Source organism: Muntiacus reevesi, chromosome 8 (assembly GCF_963930625.1).
Source record: "Muntiacus reevesi chromosome 8, mMunRee1.1, whole genome shotgun sequence".
Classification (NCBI taxonomy): Eukaryota; Metazoa; Chordata; class Mammalia; order Artiodactyla; family Cervidae; genus Muntiacus; species Muntiacus reevesi.
Window position 1 is genome coordinate 74,523,183 of NC_089256.1, and position 21,373 is coordinate 74,544,555.

General features: G+C 41.0%; 1 protein-coding gene across 3 annotated transcripts in view; it reads left to right on the forward strand.

The window, feature by feature from the left end:
* Positions 1-21,373, forward strand: part of MECOM (MDS1 and EVI1 complex locus) — a 614,971-nt gene that overhangs the window by 18,529 nt on the left and 575,069 nt on the right. Inside the window, exon 1 of one of the 3 annotated variants that reach the window (XM_065943616.1) lies at positions 18,848-18,869. The exons of the other annotated variants lie outside the window; for them this stretch is intronic. The gene's annotated coding sequence lies outside the window, so the exon portion shown is untranslated. Of the gene's footprint in view, positions 1-18,847; positions 18,870-21,373 lie in introns of those variants that run through there. 3 annotated transcript variants of the gene reach the window in all.

Sequence of the window (21,373 nt, forward strand, 5' to 3'; positions counted from 1 at the left end):
CTTTTGTTATAATTGGAAGATAATTGCTTTACAATATTGTGTTGGCCTCTGCCATACATCAACATGAATTAGCTACAGGAATACATATGTCCCCATGCATGCACATTTTTTATCGCATTGTGTATACGGCAACCAACTAATGGGACTAGGTAAATGCAGTTTACTTAAGTCAATAAAAATTTTTTTGATGCTCTTTTAAAAATTACCCAGAATAATTTCTAACCTATGAATTGGAAAGACCATTTTTATAGAAAGATGTTTTTCACTGGGTAACCATACTATGGGAAATTTTTTATAATGGAAACTATCTCTTTTAACTATAGCATCAAAAAGTTGACAGTATAATGTTACACACTAAAGCCCATCAGATGCAAAATTCCAGTTTCTGATTATAAGTTATAAACCAGGATAGAAAGACTTCTGCAAAGTGGTTTTCTTTGGCAATGATGTTGTTGATTAAACATAAAAAAATTCAGAAAAAATTAGTTCAGCCCATTCCTTTACACAGAAGGTTAAAAAAATGAAATAGCTGGGTTTTGGTTCTAGTGGGAACAACTTTGCCTATTAAAGCTCATTGGATTAGATTAGATTAAAAACACACTAGACATTTTAGACTGGATTTGAAAAGGCGCCATTCAAGGGATCAAAATTTAGTCATATAAATCTTTTTAAGAATTAATTTACTTTGCAATTTTGTTTCCTTAGAGTACAGTATTTGTTCCAAATTCAAATATATTTTTTTAATGAATGCATAAAAGTTGTTCCATGGGGCATTACTCTTGTTAACATTTTTAAAGCATATTTTAAAGGAGATCAATCAAATCAACTCAATAAATAGTTATTGAGTGCCTAGTATATAAAAGGCACAATGAAAAAAATCCTAGGAACACTCACTTTCCTGTAAATATTGAACACCAGCACTTGACAGACATACATGCTGCTGCTGCTGCTAAGTCGCTTCAGTTGTGTCCACTCTGTGCGACCCCATAGACGGCGGCCCACCAGGCTCCTCTGTCCCTGGGATTCTCCAGGCAAGGACACTGGAGTGGGTTGCCATTTCCTTCTCCACGGCAGACATACATATACCCCTGACATGGTTTATTAACTGAGAAAGACCACGGTGTGCCTGTTGCTGTTTATCAATGACTACATTATGGTTTCATGAGCCTGGAATGCTGAATTCTATGCCTGACTCTTCTCCACGTATACTTTGCTAACTTTGCTAACATTGTGAAGCCACACACTTAGCAAACTGCAGTGCCATTCCAAGCATTGGGGGTCTTCCATTTGACAATAATACCATGCTTCACTTCTCTTAATACCTGTCAGATGTGGAGGTCATTGCTTGCCTCACTAAATTACTTACATGCTAATGCTGATGGTTTCCGTTCAAGATACTTGAGAAAAAAACCAGGCCCTTATAAATACTTACTGTTAATGACTATTACTTATGCATTCATTTAGCAACTGTTCTGTAATTGTAGGTGAAGGGAAGATGGCAGCGCGTGTGCGCGCGCACACACACACACACACACACACACACACACACACACACACACACACACACACACACACACACACACACACACACACACACACACACACACACACACACACACACACACACACGCAAAGCCCCTGCCCACATGGAGTTCCCATTCCAGGGGAAATAAATGTGAATGGTCATATACTTTCAAATGTTGACTTGTGGTCTGAGGAAGACAACATAGGGTAATTTGCTAGAGAGCACCCAGGACTTATTTTAGAAGCGTGGTCAGAGAAGACCTCTCTGAGGAGGTGACATTAGAGCAGTGATATAATGAGAATGTTTGTGTTTGAAGTGTACCATTTTGACACTTATGGCTAGTGTATTCAATCTGCCTGGCTCTCTAACCTAGGGCAAAAGCAGAGAAGGCATCAACGTATTGTCATTGATTTCATTTTGTCCAATGCACTCACAGATACCATGTACATTTTTAGCTGGCTCCACAGCCTGGGGGTCAGAACAAAAGTTTTTGTGTATCTTCTTTTATAGCTGGAGGGAGTGGGAGTTTTGGGTTTGATCTGTAAACACTAGGTTGGTGGCAGCATCAGAGAGCAAATTTGGTTTCAGGACACATAATTCAGTCCAGTTAAACAAATGTTTATTGGACACCTTTTTAATAGCCTGAGCCAAGCATGGTGTTGGGCACTGGGTGTACAAAGAGAAATAAAATCAGTTTCCTGCCCGTGAAGAACTTACAGTCTTTTGGGAGAGACAGAACACGTGGACAGAGGTCTCAGTACAGTGGGCTCAGGGTAAGCCCAAGGGTCACAGCACTACTCTGGTTGAGTCACAGCCATCTGGAAAGTGGTACATGGCCAAAGGCGTACCTTTAACCGCTGCAGGTTCAGAAAAAAACTTGTTTCAAATTTGAGGGTTAAAAGTTTGTATGGGTGTAATGCATTTAAAGACACATTCCTAAATTTATCTTCTGAGCCTTCAAATGCCCCAGATGGAGGACATTTGTATATTAGATGGGCAATTAAATGTTTCCTGAAAGATCCCCCGCCCTCACTGGAGTCACATTTATCTGTGGTTAGGGAAACACTGAACCCTGACTGTAGGAACGTAGTAAGATGCAGAGAGCTTGAGGTGCGAGCTGCATAGCCTTCGGTCTGCACCTGAACAAAATGCTCTTCCCACACTCACCACTTTAGTGTATTTTATCTCTGGTGCAGCTAGAACAAACTTTCTAATCACAGTTCAAGAAGAAGTTCTTTCTGGAGATTCTCCAAGAGTTTCCTCCAACTCCTTGCCACCTGAAGCTGTATCTGAGAGCAAAGATCTGATGCCCAAACTGAAATCCTCATGGTTTCAAAAGGTGTACCTTGCTTTTAGGCTCAACATTCGTCCAGTAGAAGATAGTACTGTCCAAAGACTGCAAGTGGGTCTTAGGAAGCATTACTATGAACAAAACTGGTGGAGGTGATGGAATTCCAGCTGAGCTATTTAAAATCCTAAAAGATGATGCCCTTAAAGTGCTGCACTCAATATGTCAGCAAATTTGGAAAACTCAGCAGTGGCCACAGGGCTGGAAAAGTTCAGTCAGTTTTTATCCCAAAGATTGACAGGAGTTCAGAGAAGTGGCTCCTGCTCAGGTCGGCATGTGATTATATTGTTTATAAAACAGAAATCAAATAAAAGGCATGGCCCTCTCATACAGTTCTCTTTGCTAAACATCTTGCTGTGCTGTGTGTATGGGTGTCTAAGCTAATTTTCCAGCTGCTAGGCTTGGCAGAGAAGTCGGTGCATCCAACATCATCACTGCTAGGCACGGTTTGACTAGACTCCCCATTTACCTGAATGCGTATGATGACAGTGATCTAAGCATCCTTATTGCAACATTTAAAACACCAGGAGAGATGTTGTTTGACTCACGAAATAGTATTGTATCTTCGTTTCTTTGGCCTAAAAATACTGGGTAGATGAATCTGAAGAGGATGGGAAATGTCAAGGTAAAAAGCATTATGCATCCAGGGCTTTCAAAGGGCCTCATGATCTGTGGATCAGATCTCTCTTCCTGCCCTTGAGTTATAATAATCTCTCAGTCACCAGGGTTTTACTCTCAAGAAAAGAAAATACTGTGATACCTAATATGATGAGCTGTACCTTAGGAAACCTTCCAAGTGAATCTGTGGCATAGGCCAGGACTGGTAGACTGCTTCCAGGGCGTATGGAACACAACCATTTATTTCCTTCTTTCATTCTCACACAATTTGCCTGGATGATATCATAACATTTCATTATGTAGAGTTGACAATTAGTAATAATTTTCCTAAGAAGAAAATGCTCTCTGCAGCGTTTTAAACCCTGTCTGCTTAGAAGATAGATGCTTATTTTTTTCTTAGGTATGTTCATCTCAAAAGTTCAGAATATTTTGGGTACCATGGGCATGTTTTGTGATGGATGATGTTCACTAGAGTATCAAAACATAGCTTGAGTCCCAGCTTTGCTACTCATCAGTCCTTTGGCAGGGTCCTATCTCTTTGAGCTCAACGTCCTCAAGTATGAGATAGGAACAGTACCTCTGCTTTGGCTTCCTCTACACTAGTAATGTCAAAAATGAGAAAACATATGTGTACGCTTTGGTAAATTGTAATGAACTGTGTAAATTTAATACAGTTATAAAATTATAGAATATTAAAAATGCTGGAAGCTGGAAGGGATTAGCATGTAGATTCTGGAGCCACATTGTTTAGGCTGACATCTTGGCTCTACTACTACCAAGCTCTGTGGCCATGGACAAACTACTCAGCCTCGCTGCGTCTTAGTTTCTTCATCTGTAAAATGGACATAATTTATAAAACAACAAGTAATGGTACTAATGAAGAGTACTGAATGTTCACATGTTATGAGGTCAGTTCTCACACCTCTGTGTTTTGTTATCCTGGTTTTGTGGTGAGGGCACTTGGGATACACTAGCTGTTTGCTCCAGGCCTTTCAGTTCTGAGCACAGAGCTGGGATCCAGCCTGTATTTGCTTTACACCAAAGATTAAGAATTTACTTAATCTGAACATTCCACTGTCTTTTTTTTTTTTTCACATTCGGAAATAAAAGTGGAACATGACATTGCCTCAGCATTCCAGAGCTCATAAAGATAATAAGATTTTTCGTAGAGGGCACCTTCATTTCAAGAAATAATTTCATACAATTCTCAGTAAAGGGGAATTTTGCCACAGTTGATACAAATAATCTTTTCTATGACAAGGGCTGATTATCTTCCTGTCTTCCACTTTCTTCCCAGAGTTATCTGCAGTGTGGTTTTCCATCACTTTATGTTTTTAGTTTTATTTAGGCAGCTCTACAAATCTTTGTTCAACGGATGTCTTAGAAGAGACGTCGTCACTTAATTGTCTGAAATCACAAGCTAATTACACCTTACAGCTTACTAGTCGATGGTGCTGGATTCAAATTCCCATTTTGTGAACAATGCACTGTGACTGTAAATTTGCCCAAGGTCACCAGTGTGTTTTTAAGGCAAGAAAAGCAAGCCACAACTTTATTAGTCTTTCCTCTGTGCATCGCATCTGAAAGCAAGTCCTCAACTTTGTTCTGATAGCCAAATCATTTGGATCTTGCGATGAAGTATTTGACTAGATGCATCGTTGAATAATCTGAGGGAATTAAATAAGGGGAGAGCTAATAAGGTCTCAGACCTAGTCTGTTTGTTTGTTTGTTTTTTATTTTGGGGGACAGGCTAGTGGACAAGCTAAGAGAAGTTTGTTTTTGTTTTAGTCACTAAGTTGTGTCCGACTCTTTTGTGACCCCATGGACTGTAGCCCATCAGGCTCCTCCATCCATGGGATTTTCCAGGCAAGAGTACTGGAGTGGGTTGCCATTTCCTTCTCTAGGAGTTCTTCAAGACCCAGGGATTGAACCCACTTCTCCTGCATTGGCAGGTGATTTCTTTACCACTGAGCCACCAGAGAAGTCCTAAGGAAAGATTCAAATATAGCTGGATAGAATCACTTGGAGAGCTCAAATATACCAGTGTTTGGGATCCACCCCAAAGTAATTAAATCAGAATCCATGGTGGTAGGGCTCAGGTGGTGGGGAGCGGTGAGTCCCAGAAAGAAGAAACTGGGAAGAAGGAGATGATTTAGGGAGACAGCAAAGATAGTAAGGTGGCTCCAAATGCTATAGTGGGGGTAATTTCAGTGACTGTATACCTTTTATTGTATGGCTTCCTTTCAACTTTTATAAGCACAGAGTTAGAATTTGGAAAGATTCTCTTAGCACTTGGCTCCATGGACTTGCTTTCTGCCTATGACTTCTGGTCTTTGTGGCAGTAATATGCAGGAGCTTTCCAGTTGGGAAAAGCCACTGTTGGGGACACTGCATCACAGACAATGGATGGTCTTTTGAGAGTCCAGGAGCTTTGGTGTCTTTTTGACCATTTTGATCTGGTGGTCATTTCTAAGGAGACAATAATGTTTTTCATATAAAAAAAAAATCACAAAAACAACCCAAACAAAAACAGAATCAGCAGCTGCCTGGCGAGAGAGCCCTTTAATATTGCTAGTTTCTTCCATCTTTTGGTTTTCTGGAACCCCCAACATGAATGCTTGTACCAACCTTTTCATGCAAAGGGACTGCTGGAATTTCCAGAGAAAGCATGGAGGGAAAACAGAAAATGAATTGTTAAAAAATAGATGTCTCAACCAGAAATGTTAAAAATGCAGAGTAGGTTTTCAGACGGGGATTGCACTATGTTTTAGAAAGTTTGGATGTTGAATGCCAGTGACCATTATGCTTGGCTGGTTTTAATCAATGCTATCAGTCACTCACTTCCTTATACAGGAAGATGTGTTAAATAAACGTGTTGGATGTTGTTGGATGGTCCAGGTATGTTCAGGTGCACACTGACTGCACACTAGCTCAAGGTGCCCGATGGTTCTGGAGGTTTCGTTGAGTTCAGTGGGATAAACACCAAAACATGCTACATGAAGAAACACAAGATGTTTGTGTGCACTTGTGGTGAGGGAGAATGGCTTTACTGAAAGACAGAATTGAGCCAGCAACAAGGCATGAGTGTGTATTTATAAAATGTGTTCTTGTGTGGATCTGTGGACAGTTGAGGGTCCCTCCTTCAGTTTTAGTTGAAGTTGTATGTTTCAAAATTAGTAACCATGACACCCAAATACTCCAAGGAATTTCATTTGGATTCTGCCACTATTTCAATGATGATAAATCTAATCGCCCCTTTGTTTTTTCTTTCAAAGTGATCACTTGCGTTTTCTAATGTTTAGAACTTTCTTCAAGCCAAGTGTAAAGGGATAAGGTAGTTCAGTTTAAAAAAGAGAATAAAGCCATATTTTCATAAGAGCTTTTGAATGTTTATTTTGATTATAATGCCAGTGTAAGGTGAATATAAACTATAAAATGCCAGGAACCAAGAGTATAATTTTCTAGCCTCAGGAGTGGGGCTACAGAATCACACATATTTGAGATAATCTGTGTATTTTAAGAGCATTATAAGCTGCAGCACAAGAGGGGCTTTGCAGCAAAATGTATGGTCAGCGAGAGAAAATAGAATGATTCTATTCTGCAACTGAGGCTTGAAATAAGGAAGACGAGAGTAACTTTTTCCAGGCCACCCATAAGAGAAATGTGGTACAGGGAAATGATTTCTTAGCTACCAGACAGCTTTCAAATCCATTGCTTTCAGAGAAAGTTTTTTGACTTATTTCCTGGGAATGGAGTATCTGTAGTAGAGGGCCATCATTTTTACTGTGTAGAAATCACTGATTTCATTCTCACTGTGGTAAATGCTGGTTCTGCTGTAGATCTCCTTAAATGCTGTTGAGATAAAATAGGAAATCTGCTAGGAGTGAAGACCCAAGGCTAGGCCAGAGCTGTCTTGGTGCCCTTAGTTAATGTTTAGGAAGCTTCCCTTTGGGGAATGATTATTTTGTATGAAGGATTCTTTCAATAATTTTATATGTGACCGATTTCTTCCTTATGCAGCTTCTGTTTTGAGAGTAAGCAGAAGGAAATGGTAGTAATAACAAAATTGGTTTTTGCTCATTCACACTTTTCTGCCATTTGGATTATTGGGGTTGTGAGCGGGGAGACTGGACGGCAGAAGCAAGGATGTGGAAGAAAAACATAGGTGTGTGGGGGAGAGAGGATGTGAGAGGCAGAGCAAACCGGATGTGCTGCTAAGAGGATTTGTTTAGAAAACACAGTGCTAAGAGTTCAATATTTAAACATTCATATTTGGGGATTCACACGTCTCTATTAGCAGTTCTGTGGAAAGGAAGTTTAGCAAAAGCAGATTGATGACTGATGTAATTTAATTAGACTCTGGCTTCATACATGCAGCGTTATTTGAATGAGACGTTGAATCCTTCGATTTCCTGAGAAAAATGGCAATTTGGTTTGCTTCCGAGTTAGTAGCAGACATTTCTACCCTGGTATATAAGTTTGAGAATTCTAACACTTTCTTTTTCTTTCTGTTCTTTCCAATTGAAAACTATTTGTTATTATACTGTTTGTGTGTTTTGAAAGCAACATTAAGGGTTCTATATGTTTACATAGGCTTCCCTAGTAGCTCAGTGGTCAAGAATCTACCTGCCAATGCAAGAGAAGTGGGTTTGATCCCTGGGTCAGGGAGATCCCATGGAGAAGGAAATAGCAACCTGCTCCAGTCTTCTTGCCTAGGACAGAGGAGCCTGGACGGGCTCAGTCCCATGGACAGAGGAGCCTGATGGACTATAGTTCAAGGGGTCTCAAAAGAGTTGGATACGAGTTAGTGACTAATCAACAACATATAAGTGGGTAAAATAATGGCATAATTTCAAAATTAGAAGAAAGACAGTTTGGCCAATTACAGCAACCATTTGTAGACACTTCTTACCCTCCCTTTCAACTCTGCTTCTCTGATCCAGACCTGTGATGACAGATATTTCTTTCTTGCACCATGCCTTCTGTAATACCTTCGAGAGATTTTATCAGGTTTATGGTCCCCTGGTAGTTTTACTCTGCCCTACATCCTTTGCAGGGTGGGTTTACTGCCACGTGCAGAACAAACTAGTAAGACTTCATAACGATGTTAAAATCAGTCAGTTGACCAAAGACATGTAATGCTTTTTTAGATGGGTCTGTAGGATGAGGTAGGGGAGAGGACTTGTTCTTTTGGCCTTTCTTTTGAATAACATTCTGGCTAGGGAAAATACCTGAAACCGTGTGAATCGATGGCTCCCTCTCTGGGGGAGTTTGGCAACGTTGGAGGAGGCCTTTCCATAACCATGGCGACTCTTCCAGCCCGCTGTCCTTTTTCTCTATGTCTTTTCTGGACTACTCTTTGCTTCTGGCCAAGAGTCTTTCCTTTTCATTTTTTTTGTTCTTAGTTGGCCTGAGAACATACCTTCCAGTTGATGAATATGCAGTTTCATTGATGTTTCATCAGTTACCCGATACTTTTTAAATCTCATCTACAACTATTTTCTTTCTTCCTTGACTTCTCTTCACATTTTAAATGGATAAAACAAGTTTTATTTTTCATGCCTACCTTCCTGGTCACCATCTGCAGTACCCCTGGGTTCTCTTTAAGCCATTCTGTTAGATTCTTTGCTGAAATGAAATATATGATTAATAAATGGGGAGGCGTTTACTCGTGATTGATAACTACTTTTAGAAACACTGTCATTTGCAATTCATTAAATGCCTTATTTGCCATTTATATTTACTGAAAATTGATACTCTATATATTAGTTCTTTCCCAATGACAGATCACTGGTAAATGTATAATTAAAAGAGAGCTTAATTCTAATTTGTCTTCATTTCTCCTTGGAATAATTTTATAGCTGTCATTGGGACCTTCTCTATTCCAGTGTATTCCCACAATTGTCCTCTCTTATTTCTGAATTTCTTTCCTCAGGGCCATGTCACATTGTCAGATCTAAATTCAGATTCTATCTCTGCCCCTTGCTATGAGACTTTGGACAAATTGCTAACAGTCCCCAATCTCAGTTTTTGTACCAATAAAGACAGAGAATGCCTCCTTTGCAGAACTGGCAGGAGTTTCAATGAGATAATATATGGGAAGTACTCTGTTAACTGCAAAATACGTACATGTAGGACTTCCTCGCTGATCCAGTGGTTAAGACTCCAGGCTTCCACTGCCGGGGGCACGGGATCCCTGGTCAGGGAGCAGGTGACAGGTAACAGGAGCAGATGCCAGGTGACATCAGTTCAGTTCAGTCACTCAGTCGTGTCTGATTCTTTGCAACCCCATGGACTGCAGCATACCAGGCCTCCCTGTCCATCACTAACTCCCAGAGTTTACTCAAATGCATTTCCATTGAGTCTGTGATGCCATCCAACCATCTCATCCTCTGTCGTCCCCTTCTTCTCCTGCTTTCAAGCTTTCCCAGCATCAGGGTCTTTTCAAATGAGTCAGTTTGTCTCATCAGGTGCCCAAAGTATTAGAGTTTCAGCTTCAACATCAGTCCTTCCAGTGAACACCCAGGACTGATCTCCTTTAGAATGGACTGGTTGGATCTTCTTGCAGTCCAAGGGATTCTCAAGAGTCTTCTTCAATACCACAGTTCAAAAGCATGAATTCTTTAATGCTCAGCTTTCTTTATAGTCCAACTCTCACATCCATATGTGACTGTTGGAAAAAACCATAGCTTTGACTAGATGGACTTTGTTGGCAAAGTAATGTCTCTGCTTTTCAATATGCTGTCTAGGTTGGTCATAACTTTTCTTCCAAGGAGCAAGCGTCTTTTAATTTCATGGCTGCAGTCACCATCTGCAGTGATTTTGGAGTCCCCCAAAATAATGTCTGTCACTGTTTCCACTGTTTCCCCATCTTGGCTGGGTGACATGGCAAAAAGAAAAAACAAAGGTGTACACATTGGTATTGAATTAGTCAACATGGTCCTCTGGTTCCTCTGAATCAAATGCTTGTGATAATGCCCCATAATTGCAGGTTACAGATATATCATAAAATAATTAACAGGGTCTGGCCACAGACCTGCAGTGAAACCTTTGGTAAACAGGGTCAAGTCTCCCTGCTGCACAGTAGCAAAGAAAGTATGGCCTTATCAGTGAGCAGTTGGCTTCATGGGGTTAAAGTCACACTGAAGTGCTGACTCACCCAGATCTGTGCCCCATGCAAATAGTGAGCAGTCGGTACACTGATTAATTTTCTTTCAGCCTCCCGTGCCCTGAGATAACTGTAAATGCTTTCCTGTTTCTCGTCACTGCTGTGACCCCAGTCCACCTCCTTAGACCTCAGCAACTGGCCTCCCAAGCTCCTGACTCCTTAATCTTGCTCTGGTCTGAGTTTTCATTCAATGAGGCTTTCTTGATTAGTGAACAGATTTCCTCCCGTTTTCATCCCCTCCACCGTCTTCCTCATCTCCCATCTCAGGGTGGCCTTTTGCATCTCAGGGAGCAAGGCGTCTACATGGGAAGGTTTCTGCTCACCCAGCACAGCTTCTTCCTGCCTGTGGAGCCTGGGATGCCACTGCCAGCTCTTCAGGTGGTTGGTCAAAGCTTCCTGGCGTCTGTAGGAGAACATTGTGCTTTCTCCCCCAGGGGGTGGCTGATCTTTTCTTGAGGGCTTTTATCGGGCCAGGGAGAATGATGTAAACTTAGAATCACCTCCTCACCATTTGGGTGAGGTCAGATCTTGTCTCTGCTTTAGCAAAACTTGACTTAAGGGAGATGTAGGTCTGGGGGCTTCAGAGTAGCTCTGTAGCCTTGGATATTGACTCCACGTCTGTAAGAAAGAGGTGAGACCACCTACCTCATAGAGGTGTTATGCTGTCTTACATGACTGATTTGTGTTATGCCTGGCACTCTGAAATCCACAGTAAAATCCTCCTTTCCAGCCCTATGTCCTCTGTAAAACTGCTATCACCACCTACCTTTTAGAAGCCCCAATAGTAAAATCAAATATCAGGATAGTGCAGAGCTAGACATATTCCTGTGCATAGGTTTCTCCTCACATTCTGTTTTAAGGTATTGATTCCTTTTTTTTTTTTTTGCTTCTGCCCTCTATTGACCAGCACCTCAGTAGTAATCATCAAAATTTAAAAATAGTAAAAGACAGTGTTGTAGAGAAGACTTTTCAACAATTATTTATTGACAGTCTGTTTTCTTTCAATCATGGATGAACATACTGTCAGATTCTGGTATGTGGGCCAGTGAATGTAAGGTTGCGTTCTGAATTTTCTTTAGAGTCTTTATTCCTTTAATAGGTAATGTATGGCTTATCAACTTCAGGCACTGTTCACATAGAATATTTGGGTAAGTTTTTGAATAAAATATTTGAATATCATTCAAAGTAAATATTCATTGCCTCTTTCTGGGGGAGAGTTATACTTCTCTATCCTGTGACCCCAAGCCTGTTCTGACCAGTACATGTGAGAAAGTACCAGTACCAGTACCAGACAGAAATTTTTAAGATTCAGCATGTGGCTAACCATGTTTTACCTTTTTTCTTGTTCACTAGAGCAGAAATGTTCTAGATAGAACCTATCTTAGCAGGTTAGGTCCTGGAGGAAAGATGGAACTGTATCACAGTTGATCCAGAATAAGGCACATAGCGTGATATTAGCAAGGAATGCATTTTGTTATAAGCCACTGAGATCTGGGGGGTTATTTGTTATAGCAGCATAAGCTAGCTTATTCTGACTGATATAGGTGTAATTATTTATGAATGTTGATTAATGTTTATTGATGTACCAATTATATATCCTAAATGTACCATATTACATATCTTTTATGTGTTTGGTGAACTCTGAATTATAGTTAATAATGTAATTGGTTTTTAGTTATTTCTTTTTATTAAACTGTGGGAATTTTGTGTGCAATCAACTATGCCTAAGAGATACTAGTTGCTAATAAAGAGAAGCAAATGTAAAGTGGTTTAAAAATGAAAGACATTTATCAGTTTATGATATTTTAAAGTATATTTGTAGATTATATTTTGATTAATTTGCATAGTTTGATTAACTATCTGGTTCTACTTTTTCATTTTGTTCTTCTTTCTTTTGTATGTTGGCTTTATTGATAGACTGATGCAAAATGTTCTACTACATACTGTCTTATTCATATTCAGAAGGAGAAAGAAGGCTTCTTTTCCCTAAAACTTTGAAAAAAATCATAACCTTTCCTTTAATTGGACTGACTTAGGCACTATGTCAGTCTCTGAAGAAACTTCTGTGGCTGAAGGAACACTATGCACTGATTGACTCAGACCTGGGATACATGCCCATCCCTGAACCAAATCAGAACCCATCCCTGGATCTTGGAAGGATGTTATATTAATATAAGAAAGCCAGCTGCTGCAGCGTATAAATTCCAAATTCTCTCTGGCTTCATAAAACAAACACTTATTTCTCAGTCATGTTATAGACCAGTGTAAATGTTCCTAATCCCAAAGACTGGTTCACCTCCAGGAGGTTATTCATAGCTCTTAGTGTCTTAGAATTCATGCATCTTCCACACTGAGCTCCCAAAGTTACTGCTTCTTAACTGTGTTAGCCCGGAAGTGACATGCATCACTTCTGCTCACATCCCATTGGTGAGAGCTAGTCACATGGCCCCTCCTAGGTCAGGAGAGATGTGAAATGTGGTCCTTGGCTGGGTACCTGCTCCCCAGCATGCACTCCACACTGTGGAAGGGAGCATGAGCCTTTGATGGTCGGCCAGCTGACTCTGCCACAGATGTTAATCCCACCCATGTGGCTCAGAAGGAGAGGAATGGAGTGAGTGTTGGGAGGCAACTAACCATGTCAGTCACACCAGGGGACCTGGTCTTTGTGTCAGTGAGGCATTGATTTGTGCTGAAGCAGATATCTCAGCCCTCCATTGCCTATTGAATCTAACTGACGTGATCAGAATCCTTCTATCACTTAAAAATAATTGCTGAGAATATTTTAAACTAGTAAATAAATGAATTCTTGTAAGACGTCTGGTAATTCTTTCTTGAGGAACAGATAAGATTAGAGACTCAGGTGAGATTTGAGGCAGGGTGCTCCTCCTCGGGGACACGTTGCACGCCTGCAGGGGATGGACACTGTCTGTTACATGCGGGAGGGCTGCTGGGGATGATGTGAGGAGAATGTGTGCATGAGGGCTTTGTGCAGTGTGACAGTTAAACTATTAAGTCCACACTGGGGGAGTCTTGAGGAATAAGACAAAGCATAAGAGTGAGAGATGACACATACTTAGGTGGGAGAAGGCGTTGACATTTAAGAAATGAGTCCAGACGCCAATAGAAGACTTCTAAGTGCTCTGAGATCATAGGCTGCCATGGAAAGAAATACAGTTCACTATAATTATCTATTACATGAGAGTTTTAACTATCCTTCAGTGTAGTTCTTTTCTGATCCTTCAGGTGTCAGATTAAATATTTCTTCTCTGGAGAGAACTTCCTTGATCAGAGTTTCCTCTACCCTGCCATTGCTTCTTTATTACTGAATTCTATGTGGAAATTGTAATCATTTGCTACTTGTTTAAAATCTGTCTTTCATGTGCCATGGGTTATGCATGTGCCAATGGCTATGTGTCCTTTGACTCCAGTTGCATACCATTACCTTGCACTCTGTATGGAATAATTTCAAATGAATTGGCATTTGAAATATTTTATGAGACCATAATTGTAAACATCTATTGATTTTTTGAAATTTGAAGAGTAGCTCCTCTAATCCAATTAAGATTCTAAAAGTTAGAGAAACAAATAACTTCAAACTTTTAAAATGTAAAGGTCATATAAAATAAATTTATGATTTATTGAAATTCCAGTTGAATATATTTGCAGTTAAGTAAGATTTTGCTGTTGTGTGATATTCTCCAACAGTCTCTAGGACACAGTACCAGAGAGTTCAGTTCTTCTGGTTGATCTTCATTTCAGAGTTTGGAGTCAGTCAAAGCCCTTCAGTATCTGAGGCTGGAGGCATGTTCGTTGTAAGTCCTTGAGACCCCAGGGTCATCTTTGGCATTTCCAGGCCTTGAATAAAGTAGATTCTGGTATCCACAGACTCAATGTTGTATCTGATTTTATTTGTGTAACAAACCAGTCACAAATTTGTTGGCTTAAAACAATTTTTTATTATTATTTCTTTTGGTTCTGAGTAGTAGTGGAGTTTGGCTAGGTAGTTCTTATTTGGGGTCTCACGTGGTTGCAGTCATTGGAAGACTGTTGAACTTGACATTCAGGATGGCTCAATCAAATGGCTGCTGCTTCTGGCTGTCGGAGCTCAACGGTGGCTCTTCTTTCTTGTCTTCTGAATGAAAGGTTCTTTAAATTCTATAGTGCTTTGCAATTTTCAGAAGTTTCACATAGATGATTTCATATAATCCCATAATAACCCTTTCTTCCCCTCCTGCCCCTGTATTGCCTCTTCCCCTTCCCTCTCTCCACTGGTAACCACTAGTTTGTTCTCTACCTATCTATGAATCTGCTTCTTTTTTGTTATATTCACTAGTTTCTTGTAGTTTTAAAATTCCACATGTAGATAATATCATATAGTATTTGTCTTTCTCTGCCTGACATCTTTAACTTACGGCTGTGGCTCTTGACTGGAGTGTTCACATATGGCTTCTCCATATGGCTTGATCTTCTCACAGCACAGTGACTGGATTGCTGGATAAGCATCCCAAGATGTAGGACTTTTTACGACCTAGCATTGAAGTCAAGCCATGTCATTTCTGCTGTTTCCTATTGGCCAATACAAGTCATGTGACTACCCTAGGTTTAAGGGGAGGGGCTATGCAAGGACATGAATATATGCTTCATGGTTCATTCAGGAAGTGTTTTGGGAGACTAGTTACCAAAGTCTATTCAGAAATGAACAGGTCACAGTCTGGAATGTTAAGCTAAGTCTGGTCACCAAAGACTATGTGCTCTGTTCAGAGAGGGCCCATATTCACTCTGAATCATGGTGGGAGTGGGGAATGCCTTTCTTAGTGGATAGAATTCTCAAGAGAGGAATCTGGAATTGTGGCTGAAGATTCTCTAAAAATATAGAGAGACTAGAAGAGATCTTGAGTCTTCAAGCCTGCTGTTTGGCTTGTCTGATACAATCTGTGAGGTCAACCAGAGGTAGGAGTAAGAACCTTCAAAAATCTAAGGGTTCTAGGAGGTATATCCTCCCATTTGGCAGCTATAAACTGCTCAGAAGTGGCTGCATTGTATTCAGAAGTTCATCTGACACTTAGATTCCATAGAATAAATATCCTATTCTTGTTGGGGTTTCTGAACTTCTTTAACCATTGAATTGTGAACCTTTTCCATTGGTTTCATATTTCTTTTTTGTATTCCATGAAAAATGTATCTAGGCATTGTTTTGGAGTGTTAAAAAACTGTAGCAACTTTTGGGAATCACATATATTTGTCACAGCAAAATAACCCTAACCTTAAAAAAAAAGATTCTTGCTAGCAGAATGGTATAGACACTGAAAATCTTGCTTTCAAAAAAGCATTTCATAAAGCTTCATTATATGTTTGTGAATAAGGTCATGAAAGCAGGCTGGGTTAGACAGCTGATAAAATAACCATTATCTCAAGGTCTGTGGATCTGTCAAGCTGGGGAGACTCTTTAGTTGATGGCTGCAATAATCTGTCCTTGTTCCTATATTATTTCACATTGCTGTCCATGACACAGAGAGAATGCTTTTCAGATGACTTCACTGGGAGATATAGTCACTGCAAAAGATAAACAAAGTGTGTTCGAAATTATTTTGTCAATTGCAAGTGTGTCCTATGGCCTGCAAGGTGCCACTCAGTATACATAAATGTAAAATTGTTAATTTTGGTTTAAAAAAAGTCAATGGTGTAATTATGGGAAGTCTTGACAGTAGATTCAAGTGAGGAATGTCTAGTTGAACAGAAACTATGTATCAGTGAGGGAATATCATGCGACTCCTAAGAAGATGGCATTATATTAGGGTGTGATAAAGGAATAAATTAATCATGAAAACGATCCAACCCTTTATACTGTGGATTAAAGCATATCCAGAGCATTGCACCCAATGTTGGTCGCTATTTTTGAAGAAGGACATTGATTACTGAAGTATGTGAAGAGGAGGGTGAACTAGATCACAGAGACCTTGGTGACCATGTCATATGAGAAACTACAGAACTCACTAGACATATTGAGTTTTATGTATTTGATGAATGTTTGGCCATTCAGGCTAAAAGTATGTGTAGTATTTGAGAATTGTCTGAAAGATGGATCTAAGATATAAGGATATATTGTACAACATGGGGAAATATAGCAAATATTTTATAACAACTATAAATGAAGCATAACCTTTAAAATTGTGAATCACTGTATAATACTTATATAACATTATACATCAACTATACTTTAATAAATAAAGAAATGTGGCAGGGGGTGATGCAGAGAAAATTGTATGAGTTGAGTCAAGGAATTGTGAGCTATGTCCAGGTAATGATAAAGCATCTCTTTTGTTTTAAAATATGGCACCTGGTAGGTAGTAGTGGAAGATGAGGCTCTACAGGTAGGTTGTGGGCAGATGGTTCAAACCTTGAATGCCACATCAGGAGGTATGTATTTCTTTCATAGCCAAGAGGGAGTAATCCATGGTTTTGTAAACTAAGAATACTTACAGTAAAAATAATAATAATAAAAATATTAATAATCTAAGCTAAATCAAAACCACAATGAGGTACCATTACACGCCAGTCAGGATGGCTGCTATCCAAAAGTCTACAAGCAATAAATGCTGGAGAGGGTGTGGAGAAAAGGGAACCCTCTTACACTGTTGGTGGGAATGCAAACTAGTACAGCCACTATGGAAAACAGTATGGAGATTTCTTAAAAAACTGGAAATAGAACTGCCATATGACCCAGCAATACCACTTCTGGGCATACACACTGAGGAATCCAGATCTGAAAGAGACACGTGCACCCCAATGTTCATCACAGCACTGTTTATAATAGCCAGGACATGGAAGCAACCTAGATGCCCATCAGCAGATGAATGGATAAGGAAGCTGTGGTACATATACACCATGGAATATTACTCAGCCGTTAAAAAGAATTCGTTTGAATCAGTTCTAATGAGATGGATGAAACTGGAGCCCATTATACAGAGTGAAGTAAGCCAGAAAGATAAAGAACATTACAGTATACTAACACATATATACGGAATTTAGATAGATGGTGGCGATAACCCTATATGCAAAACAGAAAAAGAGACTCAGAAGTACAGAACAGACTTTTGAACTCTATGGGAGAACGTGAGGGTGGGATGTTTTGAAAGAACAGCATGTATATTATCTATGGTGAAACGGACCACCAGCCCAGGTGGGATGCATGAGTCAGGTGCTCGGGCCTGGTGCACTGGGAGGACCCTGAGGAGTCGGGTGGAGAGGGAGGTGGGAGGGGGGATCGGGATGGGGAATACGTGTAACTATATGTCTGATTCATGTCAATGTATGAGAAAACCCACTGAAATGTTGTAAAGTGATTGGCCTCCAACTAATAAAATAATATTAAAAAAAATGCAATATAAAAAAAAAATAATCTAAGCTAATAGGCACTGTCCTAAGCCTTTTACATATATGAACTCACTTAATTCTCACAGTAACCCTGTGAACTAGGCATTGTTATTATCCTCATCTTATACATGAGAAAGGGCTTCCCTGATAGCTCGGCTGGTAAAGAATCCACCTGCAGTGCAGGAGACCCTGGTTTGATTCCTGGGTCGAGAAGGTTCCTGGAGAAGGGATAGGCTACCCACTCCAGTATTCTTGGGCTTCCCTGGTGGCTTAGAAGGTCAAGAATCTGCCTGCAATGTGGGAGACCTGGGTTCGATCTCTGGGTTGGGAAGATCCCCTGGAGGAGGGCATGGCAACCCACTCCAGTATTCTTGCCTAGAGAATCTCCGAGGACAGAGGAGCCTGGTGGGCTGCAGTTGTGGGATCACAAAGAGTCAGACACGACCGAGTGTCTGAGTTCAGCGCAGCACATCACAGATGAGAAAACAGGCACAGAGTCATATTCTCAAACTTATACCCTTTGTAAATGCAGAGCTGCAGCCTGACCCAGATGCGATGCTCTTACCCATTTCCCGGGCCATTTCCTGCGAGCCCACGTGGGCTGATCTGACTGGTCGTCTCCTTCTGTGTCCTCCTTAGTGCTTTCTGCAGCCCCAAGAACACTTCGGGCCTCCCTTCAGTCTGTCCTGGGCCAGCATTTATTTCACTTCTGACTTCTACTTGGAAATCGTCAAACAGAAAAACAGTGTGCTGGAGATAGAGGAAGCAGATGAGTTTAAAAAGTTGATTGAGAGGCTGTGTTTGCTTTTCGGATTTCAAGGCCTTTCAAGTTTCAGGTTTGAACAGTGGGTCCTGGGCGGTGCATCCTGACTCTGGTTCCCTGCCAAGTGTTGGGTGTGTCTAGCACAGAGGAGTGATTTAAGAGTAATTTAAGCTTAAGTACTCCCAAATGAACATTACCCCAGTAGCATAAGGTTAAATTCTGAGTTTGCAAGGCCCCAAGCAGACGTTTAAAAAAGAGACCCTTTGGCCCTTTGTTCAAATCCCACTGATGTCAGGGCTGCCTTGCATGCCTGGTGCTACTTGGGTGGCATTGATGTCTTGGAGAGAAAAAAAGGGTTGCCTGGAAGCAGGGCCCTGCTACCCGGCATGGTTTGCTCTCCTCTACCCTGTACCAGCGAGCCTTGGTTAGCATCATCAATTTGGAGAGTTTAACTACTTAAACAAAAGTCTAGGTTAGTGAAACAGGGGGTGTGGGCTTAATAGTGACTTTGATGAGCTTATTTGCTAGGCTCTTATATGAATATATTAGCTTAAGAAATCTTACAGGAGCATGACCTCAAAAACTCTGTAAATAAGGGACAAAAACTGTCTTATTAACACTAATAAACTTATCTTGTTGCCAGCAAAGGTGTGTGTGTGTGTGTGTGTGTGTGTGTGTGTGTATGTGTGTGTGTGTGTGTGTGTGTGTGTGTGTGTGTGTGTGTGTGTGTGTGTGTTGTGGAGCCTTGGGAATACTTAGCTTAATGACTGAAGTCTGGTCTGGGAGGACCTGCATTAGTTCAGGCAGTGACTACTCCTCTTCTACAGGAGCGCTTGGAGTGTCCTGCGTTCTTACACCTGCGTCCCCTCACTGTGGCTGGAGGTGCCGTGTGGGCATTCCAAGTGATCCTGTTCTGTGTGGGGGTTCTCCGACCAGCAGCAAGACTGTTACATGCTCGTCTGGCCACATTTTCCTCAACCCCTTTTTGCCCAGGGTCACAACTCTTTCCTGCCTCTTTTCATTTTCCCATCTTTCCTTGTTTCTTCCCCTTGTCTTATTCTGTTGCTTCCTTTTCTTTTTGCCCCTCCAGCTTGATTACAACCTTAATGTCTCTTCCTGAGTCTTGGCCCCAGACACGGTGAGACCAGATCACTGGAAAAGGCAGGTGCAGGCCCCCAACACTGGCTGTTGGGGTACTTTGGGGACTATCTTCTACACAGGCTGAGTGTGTGGGTGATTTATTCTGTTCTTGCTGTTGGGGACAGGCAGTGCCGAACCCTTGGCAGGAATGTAATCCATGGACAAGGATGCCCCGCCCCCACCCTACCCCCAGCATCTTTTGTTCCTTGAATCCCACTCCTGTGGGTTGACATTTGAGTGAGAGTGGTGAGTAGCCCAACTACTGGCATTTTTCTTCTCTCTAATTCATTTAACACACACACTCACATCTATCTTCTGCTCAGATGTACAAGTACGAGATCAATGGGGACATAAGGATCATATTGTACTTGAGTTATATCACTGCCGACTTCCTGAGAAGCCTGTTCAAATGAGCAGAGGATGTTAACTAAATTGACAATGTGTTTCTCTGAGGTGGAAGTGAGCAAAACATCTGCTTTTATAATAGTCTGCTCGCCTGGGTAGGCATGTACTGTTTTGTTGTTCCAGAAGACTTTCAAGCAAATATACTGGTGAGTTTCAATGGCTTGGAACTTCCTGTTTTGTGATTTTAAAAAAATGCCTTTGGAGAATGGGTAATGTTCACAGAATTCTGTGTTGCTTTAAATGTATCCTCCGTCCTCTGGTCATCACAGGAAAAGATTGATGAGGAAGCTACTGGGATAGAAAGCAGATGATGGCTCCAGTGCTTTTCTCCTTTGGTGCATACCATTTGTCAACACTGCCGTGTAATACAATGAATCCAGTGTTCGAGACCGCAGGGCCGAGAAATACAGAATATGGGAGGGACGAGCATCCTGCAAAATGTTCAGAAAGCACACATGAGCTTTTCCCTTTTGATCTGTAAGCTCTGCGCAGATAGGGCCTCAGAAAACCAAATAAAAATAAGAACTTCAGGATGGGCTAACAGATAGGTCGCCATGACTTTCACAAAGTGTTTGAGGGCCATAATGCTTAACTGTGATATTGGCAGGCAGCACAGCTTTGCTGGAGTTTGCACGTGGGAGCTGTGACTTTGGCTAATCCTACTGTGTGACTCAAAAGTTTAAGCTGGAGGTCTGTCTGGAGTTTTAAATCCAATACCCCTGTATGTGATCTTGAAAGTGAAAGTGAAAGTTGCTCAGTCATGTCCAAATCTTTGTGACCCCATGAACTATACAGTCCATGGAATTCTCCAGGCCAGAATACTGGAGTGGGTAGCCTTTCCCTTCTCCAGGGAATCTTCCCAACCCAGGGATCAAACCCAGGTCTCCCGCATTGCAGGCAGATTCTTTACCAGCTGAGCCACAAAAGAAGCCCAAGAATACTGGAGTGGGTAGCCTATCCCTTTTCCAGGGGATCTTCCCAATCCAGGAATCAAACCAGGGTCTCCTGCATTGCAGGCGGATTCTTTACCAA